The sequence below is a fragment of the Seriola dumerili genome, unplaced genomic scaffold (genome assembly GCF_002260705.1).
Source record: "Seriola dumerili isolate Sdu_G_001 unplaced genomic scaffold, Sdu_1.0 BDQW01000454.1, whole genome shotgun sequence".
Classification (NCBI taxonomy): Eukaryota; Metazoa; Chordata; class Actinopteri; order Carangiformes; family Carangidae; genus Seriola; species Seriola dumerili.
The window spans coordinates 135281-146738 of NW_019174709.1; the positions used below are offsets into that span (position 1 = coordinate 135281).

The following is an 11458-nucleotide window of genomic DNA, read 5'->3' on the forward strand; positions in this document are numbered from 1 at the left end:
GAATGTGAAATATAGAGTGTATGTGTGAGTGTTGAGCAGACCACTAACTGCAAAGTGTAAGCACTAATGCTGCCTCAGTGAGCTTTCTGTAAGGAGCAGCTTTCTGTTCTATTGAGCTTCATTTGTGATTTCACCAGTGTGGATTGACACTGTAATGACTTTTTGGTGAGATCACCTTCATGATGCACGAGGAGAGTCTGAGCTAACGGCTCTGTGAGGCTTTGACACCCAACGAAACCAAACTGTTAGATGTCTGAAGCTTTGTAGTCATCCAGGTCATGGTTATGGTGAACTGTCTCTAGGAGAATTAAAGAACTGAGTAACATCAAAAGGCCTTGATAACAACCTGGGTCTCCTCACCAGTCAGGCTACGTCCACACTAATACGTTTTAGTTTTAAAACACATTAGTGTGGACGTAACCTTGGTCACAACTGAAGAAGCCTCTTGGATGAGAGGTGAAATGTTTTCAACTCTCTACAACCAAGTCCAGCTGCCCTCCATTCAACTTTTCTTGGATGTTAGAGAGACAAAACAAAGCATGAAATTTGACCTGATGATGGTGCTAGATTAAAAGTAAGGGATGAAAAGTTAACTGCCAGTGATTGCATCAAATGGTATGATAATCCCCCCCAAAAAACAGTTCAATATTTCACTTCAGATCTCAAATGTCAACTTCATATTTGCTAGAAGAAAGATCATCAAAGGATGACCCTGAGAGTAAACACACTGGACTTCGTGCAAGAACATTTTCATATTCTTATCCTAATTCTTTCTTACTTTTTTCTGGAACATTTGCTCATGCAAGTGTCCAAACTTGTCATGAATTGCTCATTTCAATTTAATGAATACCACCAGCGCATGAGGAGCTACCCTTAATGAGATCATTAGCACAGTAGATGCCCCTGAATTGTGATGGTTTGTGATGTGGTTTCACCAGCTGTTTGTAAGTTCAAACTTAGCCTGGTTCTCACACAAGTGTTTAAAAGGGGCTGTATTTATAACTTTTCTCTGCCACTGAACATGCGTTCTTGCCGGGAGCGGGTGGTGGTGATTGATGCTTGACTAAAGCTTCGGACATCGTTGCAATTACAAGACAAGACGTTATAATACTCCCCATGAGCAGCGCTATGTCTTCATGGCAGTGTAGAAGAAAAGATGTGATAGAGACGAGAGTTAACACTGGTGTTGCTTTCCAACGCTGGAGACAGGAACGCAGTTTTATGCTGAACTCTCAACGTTTCCTCCAGCGTGGTAAGCAAAAAGCTGTTAACCCATTTATACCGGATGCTGCGCAGCACAACATTGCCCCTCCCACCAGTTGCTGCGTAGCGCAACATTGCCCCTCCCGCCGGTTGCTGCGTAGCGCAGCATTGTTGATTCCTCGTCATTTTCATGACGCATGCAGAATATAAATATGTAAAATATGTATAAATATATCATGAAAATGGTTGCTACGCAGCAACCAGTGGGAGGGGCAATGTTGCGCTGCGCAGCATCCGGTATGAATGGGTTAATGCTAATGCTAGCCATGTAGCAAGAGCAGAACTTACAAATTACACATCACAGAACTAGCTCTTACCTAGAGATTAGACATTGCTAAATATTTAAACCTACTAACTGCCTGGAGTAACTGAACAAACTGCCAAACTCACATAAGCTTTGTCAGTTTTGCTAATGTAGTGTAACCCACTATCATAAATTAAGGATTACAAGGAAAAAAATGAAGTGACTAACAGTCTCCGGGAAATAGAAGCTCCCATGTGTGAGTTTGTGTGCATCTGCATGTGTGTCAAGCAGAAGATAAATAGAAATGATAATAGTGAGAAGTAAATTCAATTAAGCAACAGTCAATATGTGTGTGTGTAAGATTAAGCGTCTATATAGAGGAAATTATTTCCCATGCAGGATATGTGTCTGTGCTCGGCACAAAGAAAGTCGTTCAGACGTCTGTCAGACTAAATTTCTTGTACTGGAGTTTTTACACTTCCAAAAGCTCCTTTGTTACAGCAGTGTGATAAACGTCTCCATGTATAATGAAATGAGAATCTGTTTTCACTGAGATTAAATGTGTAAAAAGTCTTAACTTGCCCGGAGAGGCGTTTGGAGATCTGAAAGTTTCCTTTTAAACCAGTTCTCTGGGGGAAAATTAATGCAAAATGCAGCGTGTACACAAGACTTTGATCCTGTATAAGACACTGGACCAAATGTATTCTGGGAAAGGACAGAGGATCTCTCTTGTAATATTTTATAGTGCATTCAGAGAGTGCTCAAACTCAATCTGGGGAGAACGGCCTTGGTAAGAGGTGACCAAACCTTATGGGCAATCTGACTGAGCTGGAAGTTTCTTCCATCTCCACACAGGATGCCTGCTTAGGAAATGGGGTTGGGTGCAATGCAAGTATCATAGACTGGTTCTAGGGATCTGAAATGTCATTTCTCTGGCAGCGAAGGAGCCGGGGTTGTTGAGGGAGGTCAAGTGGTACCAACCAGATACAGCTGCACCAAGCAACAACCTCTGGGGCTGAAAAATTAGGCCAACACAGAAGTGTCAAAAAAACGCAGTTCCTCGAATGGCCACTCCAAAAGAGAGTCAATCCGCATAGACTGATATTAAAAAAGCCAACTTTACAGCAGAAATAAACATGTCTAGAGCCTGGAACAAAAAACAGCTTTGGTCTCTATGGCTAATTTTTTGCTTTGTGACAATTGTACGGGGTAGAATATTTATATAACACACGCTTTGAGTGGCAGGTGGGTGAGTGTATGCTTTTTTTCACAAACCGGCGTGCACAAAGTCTCAGCTCCAAACACGCCCCACGTCTTTACCCGTTTTTTGATTTGCTAGGAGTTAGGCGGAGTCAGACACTGCCAAGATGGTGATGGCGGAGCAGCTCACTCCGAGGTTGAAAACCGCTGTGGTTGACGTCTCAGAGGCTAGGCCCATATTTATTTACAGTATGTGTTGGAGTCGGGGTGTGAGGCGCGGGGCGTGTCAGTTAGAGCCTTGTCAGGAGAACGACAGTTGTGAGTATGCTGCCTCCTTGGAGTCCTGGAAATATGTTTGTATGTATTACTGACAGTGTCACATGATGATAATCATCCACCAACCCAGGCTGTGATTTAGGAGACCGTAGGTGTTTGACATTCGCTGTCCACCCACACTATTAACTGTGACCAACGGCATCACAGTAGCTGCCTTTGAGTGCGTGTGTTCATGCCGCTGTGTGCACTCTCGCCATTTGGCCCAGCCTCGGTCTAATCATGCGCAATCGCCTCTAATTAAGGAAACCGTGCTCTATTCTCTGCCCGTCACCCTGGGAGACTCCATGGAAACCACAGCGTAACCTACAGACTGTTATTATGGGGTGGGTGTTTGGCAGGTTGGTGCTTGGCGAATAAAATCCGTCACCACTCAGAGCCAGATCCCTGAGTTACTACCTGGAGCTGAGTGATTAAAATAAAAACAACACAACAAAGCTTTTCTGGAGAAAATGTGCTCATGATGCTCTGAACTGACCAAACACATGGTCAAAAACAACAACAACAACGCACAAAATTGCAAATGCACCAGCATCAGCAGATGAACTCAGAAGAAGAAGAACTGAGTGGATGTATGTGACACATTAGTTGTGCTTTATATTTCTGTCCTCCTCCTTTGTAACTCTGCTACACAAGCTGAGCCTGTTGCTTTGATTCCTCCACAGCACATCTTTCATCACTGTCTGCATCTGTGTCCCTCTCTTGTTGATATCATGTCGCCTATCCCTCATCTTCTTTCCTTTTTTTCGGCCCTGCATCCTCCTCTCACTGCAACTTTCATTTTACTTTCATCGTTTTCCATCTCTTTTTTCTCCCATTCAGTCTAATTGACTGCCTCATCCGTCCCATCTCTGTCTCTTTTTTCTCTTGCCTATAATTTTATCCTTTTATCCTTCATCTCATCTTTTTTTCCATCCCTCCTTATCTATTTGCATCCCATAATGCATCACTCTGCCCCTGTATTGGATGCTCTGCTATAGTAACAGCAACGAAAGAAATAAATGACAGAAAATGTGTAATTGTTATACGTTATTAAATACATTTTCAAGTAAACGTCATAACCATCATAGAATAATAAGAATAATTTACAGATCCCATATTGTATAAAGTGTGATTTCCATGTCTCTTGATTATAGATCAGGTCTAGCTTCTATATTAATACTGTGAAAGTATCAAAGCCTCAGTCCACAGAGAAATGCACACAGCCTGTATTCAGAAACTGAGCCTTAAAACCAGCCGTCAGGACTTCTGTAACTTTGTGATGTCACAACAAAGCAGGCACCACTCTCAGCCACGCCCGAAGCCCCTCCCACCTGGAACCACCATCCAACCAGTCAGAAGAGAGGCTGAGAGCCTCTCAAAACCACAAATACATCTTCTTATGGATATCAAAACTTCAATTAAAAAGCCAGGTAAAGTGTCAAACATGGGACCTTTAAGTGTATTTTTAGCTTTTTGCAGGATATCATTGCTGAGTGTTGCAACTTGCTAACATGTTACTCATCTTACAGTACAAACTGAAAGCATGGAAGGAAAACCTGCAATTGGAAATTTCAGAAGAAGATTGGAAAGCAGCTTGCACTACTACTCATACTAAGTCTATAAATACGCATCTTAAACTAATACAATGGTTAATGGAAATACAGTACGTACCACCGGTGGAATTAAATCCATATAGTACAATTATACAAGACATGCGGAAAAAAATATATAGACTCTAGTGGGACATTGTTTCATTCTATTTGACAATGCAGAAAGTTTAAAAGTTAAAAGTTACAATTGAGAAAATTACTTCAAAACGAATCCTTAACTTTTTCTGTCAGGCTTATTTCCAGAGAAACATAATCACTGTCACGTGTTAGCAGGACCCAAATGCAGGCGACACAAAAAACTGGAAGGTGCAATGCAAGTGCTTTGATAAAAACGCAGTCCAAACAAAACTCACAAGAAGGCCATCAGGAAGCAAACACAGGAGATCCAACTCAGGAACAACAGGATCAGCTGCAAACAGAAAATCAAATGCCCAAAACACGAGGGAAACAGAACAGAAAACGTCTCTGGGAACAAAACAGACCAACTGACAATGACAGAGACTTGAATACTCAAGGGAGGCAACGGTGATTGAACACAGGTGAAATGAGACAAAGACAGGAAGTAAAACTAGCATGAGACACACAAGGAAAGTGATTTCAAAATAAAACAGAAAAATGACAAAATGTCTGAACATAAAAAGTCAAACAAAGCACAAACAAAAAGAGATATAGAAATTTAAATGAAAATATTATCGCAGAGAAAAGTAATATTTTTCATGCTGCATCAAATTATGTTCATGTTCAATTTAATTATTGCACTGAGAAGAAAAAAGAGGAAGACACAATTAAACAGCTTCAGAGAGAAGCAGCAACACACAAGTTAAATTTAATTAGCTGATAATTAATATTTAGTCTTTCAGTCTGTCTTTTACACTCTTATAATTGTCAGAATTTGCTCTTCTCTCTCCTTGAGGCTGATGTCTGACACTATATTAATGTAAGGTTGATAAAAAATACATAAAAGGAGAATTTCATTTTGATTCACCTTCAGTAGTCGCTCTGTTTAATCAGTTGGAGAATTTTATAACAAAACTTCATCCTTTCTAAAGATTAATAACTCACTCAGCTTGTTTTAAAAGTTTCATGTTTTTTTTTCTAAAGGTTTTAATAACTTTTCAAACATTTGTTTACTGTCAACCTGTTGGCCTGTTAAGTTCAAGTGAAGGTTAATGGAGCTCTTATATAATCTGACTGGTGACAAATCATCGGGCCAGAGCTCCTATTTTTAGAGGCCTCAGGCTCAGTCTGGAGTAAACACACTTAGAGCGAGGAAGACGATGACAGCAAAGACGAGAGTGAGCAAATAAGGAGAACGAGAGCAGAAGGTGAGGACGGGTTTCTCAAACCTACAAAAATGTTTTATTTGCATTTAATCTGTTTTTGGTAAATACATTTTGAAAGAAATGTAATTGGTGACCACAGACATAACGACAGATTTCACAGATTTTTAAGATTTGAATCGTAAGAACAAACACAACAGACGATTCAGTCAAGACGCAGGACCAAATAACAACCATGGAGTGATCAATCGTCATCAGCTGGTTGCACAATCAGCACAAGCTGGAAGAGAGTTGGAAGAGTGTAAATGACAGAGCAGACAGCCGACACTACAAAGTAGAGTCCGAAAGACGTGGTCGTTTACCAGGTACGGCTGTCCAATAAAAAGCCACTATCAAGCTGAATTATAGGAAACGTAGGGTCCAGCATTTTTAGAGCTTGACCCCCACTAGGGAGTAAAAATGAAGATATATGAGCCTCTGCTGCTTTTATATTGACGATTCTTTTCTCTATCTGTCTCTTGTGAATTCAGCAGCACTTAATCAGTGAAGAGCCCTTTTAAGGTTTCGGAAAGATCATAGTTTGGGTAAATATTTTTTTTCAAAGTCACTGTGTCACATCTTGTGCTTAAAGTCAGCGTTGGTTATTTTAGTATGTTTTTACAGAAACATTTGTATAAGTTCCTTGTTATGTTGAGAAAAATGGACTGACATATATTTTACTACTGCAGATGAGCTGCATAATAAAAGAAACACATGACTGACACCAGAGGGTTTGAGTCCCCGTCTGTGGTTCGGGTTAGGCAACAAAGCACTCTGGGTAAGGTTAGACGAAGATCAGGATCATGAAGTAAAGATAACCTGTGTCTTGCTTAAAGTCACTAAGTTTTGACTCACAGATTAAACCATAAAAATGTTGATCTCTCTTCAGTTGCTCTGAGCAGATACTGTTTTGCAGATACATTCAAATGAATGCATGAATTAAAAGTTTTATTTTTGTCCAGTCATTTATATCGTCCATCTCTCCTGGGATTAAACAACAACAAACCGAGTTTACAGTAGACACACCCACCAGCATCTAACAGCACAATATATCAATAGCTTACATATAGTGTCCCAGATATCTGACAGCAATGGAAAATGTAATAAATATATGAGCACAGCCTGACATAAATACATATATAAACATTATATAAACAAAATCTACATTTATGCACTAATTCATGCCAGTTAACACAGTGTTCGTTTGATTCAGTGCATGAATAATTTATGTCTATAATCCATATAAAGCAAAGTATGAAGGTTTTACTTGTCAAGTTTTTCCTCTTCAGCTCCGTGATCTAGAAATATGTTCAGTAAATGCGAAGACGACGTCAGAAAGGTTTTCGATTAAAACTCCATCCTCACTTCTAATCAAATCTGAATCTGCAACTTGAACTTTCAGTGACTTTGCTCATTAAAAATGTTTCCTAGTTGTGTAGGCCGCATCATGTTCCTGTCAAAACAGATTTACTGCTGCAGTTTTTTAGCAGCATGTAAACATTATTCCCAGTGGCCAGTGTTTCACATGAGAGAGGGAATGCACAGAGCGTAGCTGCAACAGGCAGGACATGAACAGACAGCTGAACAGCTGATGGGGAACAGAGGCAGGTGGAGCGCTGCGGCGGTTTGGGGACGGCTTTAATATCACATCAGTCACGTCACCAAAGTAAAAGAGAGGGAGGTAATAAAAGAAGTAAAGACGGAGGATTCCATTAAAAACCTGATAAAGTCACACAGAAAATTGCTCGTCCTTCTTCAAAACTCGACCTAACTATTACTGAGACTGGCCTGTCCACAAAAAAAAAAAAGAAAAGAACAGGGACAAAGTTGTCCTGTGTCTCTGTGACGACGGTCCGTACTGCTGTGGTGATGGATGGAAGACGATCTCCCACAGCGACATTTAAAGGGCACAGCACTCTTCCTAATGAACAATCGTCAATGACAGATCAATAAAAGCCTCCGGCCTGCTGATAGCCACAGTCACCACACACTACCTATGGACTTGTGTGTGTGTGTGTGTGTGTGTGTGTGGGTCTTTTCTTTAGGAGGATCAATTTTCCTCACAAAGATGGAGAAGGAGTCTGGCTCTTTTTTTTCTTCCTTTCCTTCCATCCTTCACTGATGTGCCACCTCTCCAATCAGCAGCAAAGGAGCGTGATGCAGAATGACTGATGTACACACACACTGATACAGGGTGGGGGTCAATAGTACAGGTATATAGTGGAGCGATCACATTGTCCTCTTAAGTGAGGCTAAGGGTCAATCAATAGTCCCGTCAAAACCTCCACGTGAAGACCACCCATGAGGAGGGGAAGGATCAAAGTGTATTTGCAAGCTTGAAAGAAGTCAGAAGCAGGATGAACACACAGAGTTCAGATTGATGGTGGAGGCAGAGCAGAGGTCAAACAGCTTCATAAAGAGAGGACACAGATGTGCTGCAGCTGTTTTACTCTTGAATCTGAATGCAGTATGGGGACTTGACAAAAATAGATTAAGGAAGCACATGGTGGATTTTATATAAACAACAAGGCCATGTGCATATACAGTATATTTACAGATACTGATTTCTATACAACTACTGAACTATCAATACCACTGATTTTTGAGAATAGTAAGAAGACTGAAATTGTATTTGTAAGTAATAAATAATGATGCATTCACCTCGTAAAAGAAAACATTTTTTCAATCCCACGTCCACAGGATTTCCAAAGGTTAGGCTCAATCCCCGTGTCCCCCCCTAAAGCCTGAGCCCTGAACCCTCACGGACTTATAACTGACGACGTCTGGTGAGTGATTGAGAGTGAGAGGCTGCAAGGGCTCAAGATGGTGTAAAGAGGGATGGGACAGCACTTTCTGACGCATAACGTTACCTTGACGACGCCAAAACATGTCCCTTCGCTCCCTGTTTGTAAACACAGTAATAATGTTGGATGAGATCTGATGAAAGCAGATTTGGAATTTATCATCAGGCCATCATCGGACAAATGACTACACACAGTTCTGCCTGTGACTCACCAGTGAGCCATGTGTTTGTACAGACATGTAAACTTTGGGTTCGTTCCAGACTCGCTTCTTTGTTGACCGTTCTTCTTCTGTTTTCTTCTGTTTTCCATTTCATGGCGGTCGTTTCCCGTTTTTTTTTTTACACTTCTGGGCGCACCCTGATACATTGACATTTACTCGTAATTTACAATTCGGGGACTAAAGCTTCAGTGCAGTAGGAGATCTTGGTGTAACCATGGTAACCAGTGTTTAACATCCCAATGCTATGAACTGTGGGTAATTCCCTCATGCAAAGTCTGCAGAATGCGGACTTACAGAAAGTAAAAATATACACATATATATATATATACAGCGATATATTCTTGCTACGCAACAGTTTGAAACAAATATGCAAGAATATAGACATATAATGATCTATTTTTGAATCGAAAACGGCGCCAGAGTTCCAGCGCAGTGCCAGAGAACATTAAGCCATGCCACTCTCTTTCTATTCTAATCTCTAGTCCATAATAAAGTTTCTTACTGAAAATCATCCTCCACAGCCACAAAGGTTAGGCTCTAACTATGGATTATTAAAAGTCAATATAACTTGCAGTTACAAGTGTCATGATAAACTGTTTAACAAGCCTCCTTTAGACATGAACTGAAACTTTTTATTAAACGTCTTTCATTTTCAATATTAATCATCTTTAAATGAAACTCATGTAATGAGCTACATCAGAGGTTTGGAGAGGAGAGAGTGAGAGAGGCACAGAACTTGAGTGAGGTAGATGGAAACTGAGGGAGACCAGCTGCAGTCAATTAAAACTTAACTTCGTTTATCAGCCACTGTATTCAGAGGCACGTGTATAACTGGAAGGTAATGCATCTATATGAACAGTTACACCCAGTGATTCCAGCCTCTCATATTTCCCATACATATATAATTTGTTTTCATCCTGCAGTGATGATGATGCCGTCCACCTGCTCCCACCTGCATCAGAGCTGGATGCTGCTGCAGGTACAGCACCTGGCTCAGTGAGAGGCCGTCCTACAGACACCACTCGTCTATAACCATGACCTTTACAGAAATCTGAGCATAACAGATGTCAGATTTCAGACTTCACTTAGTGCTGGGCAAAGACAGATTTTAAGATCATCTGGCATTTTTCACACCGGGTCATTTAATTAAAGTTGTTAAAGAGAGAAAATGAAAGGTCTCTGAGCTAATGAGCTCATTAACAGCTACTGTTCTCATCATTTAGATCATTTGTTCAGAGTTTTTATTCGGTCTACAACTACAAACTAATTATTTGTGAACATCACTTTACAAGATCAAAATCTTAATGAATCTAACTTGAGCCAATAAAAAAAACATCTAATGTTCAAAACAGCGGGTAGGTGCTGCTCAGGTGCTGCTCAGGTGCTGCTCAGGTGCTGCTCAGGTGCTGCTCAGGTGCTGCTCAGGTGCTGCTCAGGTACGCTCCACAAGGAAACAATCAAGAGAAAAACAAAAGAAAGGATTTTGGCAAAGGCACCAAAACGTCCGTCTCTGTGCTCTGTGAAAGTTAACAAATAAAAATAAAAGAGGACTCTGAGACATTTGCGAAAGCCATTTCTGACAGAACAACAACATCTAAAGCTGCCGGCACCTGGGAATAAGCAAACAACTCTAAAGTTATATGTCGACTCCTCTGGACCTATCAGCTGACAGGAAGCTCTTCCTTCCTGACTTCTCATTTCCTTCGCTGCCGTCATGTTCTCTCTCCTTCACTGAACTCACAGTCCTTCCCTCACCACCTCACCCTGTACGTCTGCATTTACTGACATTCACGTGTCTTCTTCGAGATAAATGATGCATATGTCAGCATTGCACCCGCTTTGCTCCAAAAATAGTCACAGTTGCCACTAAGGCAGGGATTCAAAATCATAATTACAGTATCTGCCTGTAGCACCCGGGCTCATTAAGCTTTTTACTCCTCTTGTTATGTAGGGACCTGGCAGCCTGAGCCCATGTCCTCTTTACACTTCAAACTGTGGTTTAGGAAACCGGGCGCTCAGGAAATTAGATTTTGATCTTAAGCCCACTAGGAAAAGTCAGAGTGGTTCAGTGTGCGACTGAGTAGAGATCATATTAGGTTTGACAGGAATCAAAGAGTGATAGCAGGGAAAGGCTGCGTTAATTACTGCTACTGTGACAAAGATAGAGACTGAAAACACCAAATGAAGGAAATGTGTGTGAAGTTTTTGTTCCTGTTTGACTGAAGTTAATTCCTGAGATATTTTTTATGCTGGTACCAGGCACAGAGCGGAGTTAGTGCTGCCAGGGTTCGTCTCCCTCCGTGGTTGTAATCATACACACTCACTAGGTTCTGTATTAATACTGTGAAATTATCAAAGCGCTCAGTCCACAGAGAAATGCACACAGCCTGTATTCAGAAACTGAGCCTTAAAAACAGCCGTGGGGACTTCTGTAACTTTGTGATGTCACAACAAAGTCACCGCTCTCAGCCATGCCCCGAGCC

The 11458-nt window shown here is 41.0% G+C and overlaps 1 protein-coding gene across 1 annotated transcript in view; it reads right to left on the reverse strand.

Moving 5' to 3' along the window:
• Nucleotides 1-11458, reverse strand: part of klhdc8b (kelch domain containing 8B) — a 115357-nt gene that overhangs the window by 46826 nt on the left and 57073 nt on the right. The window lies entirely within an intron of this gene.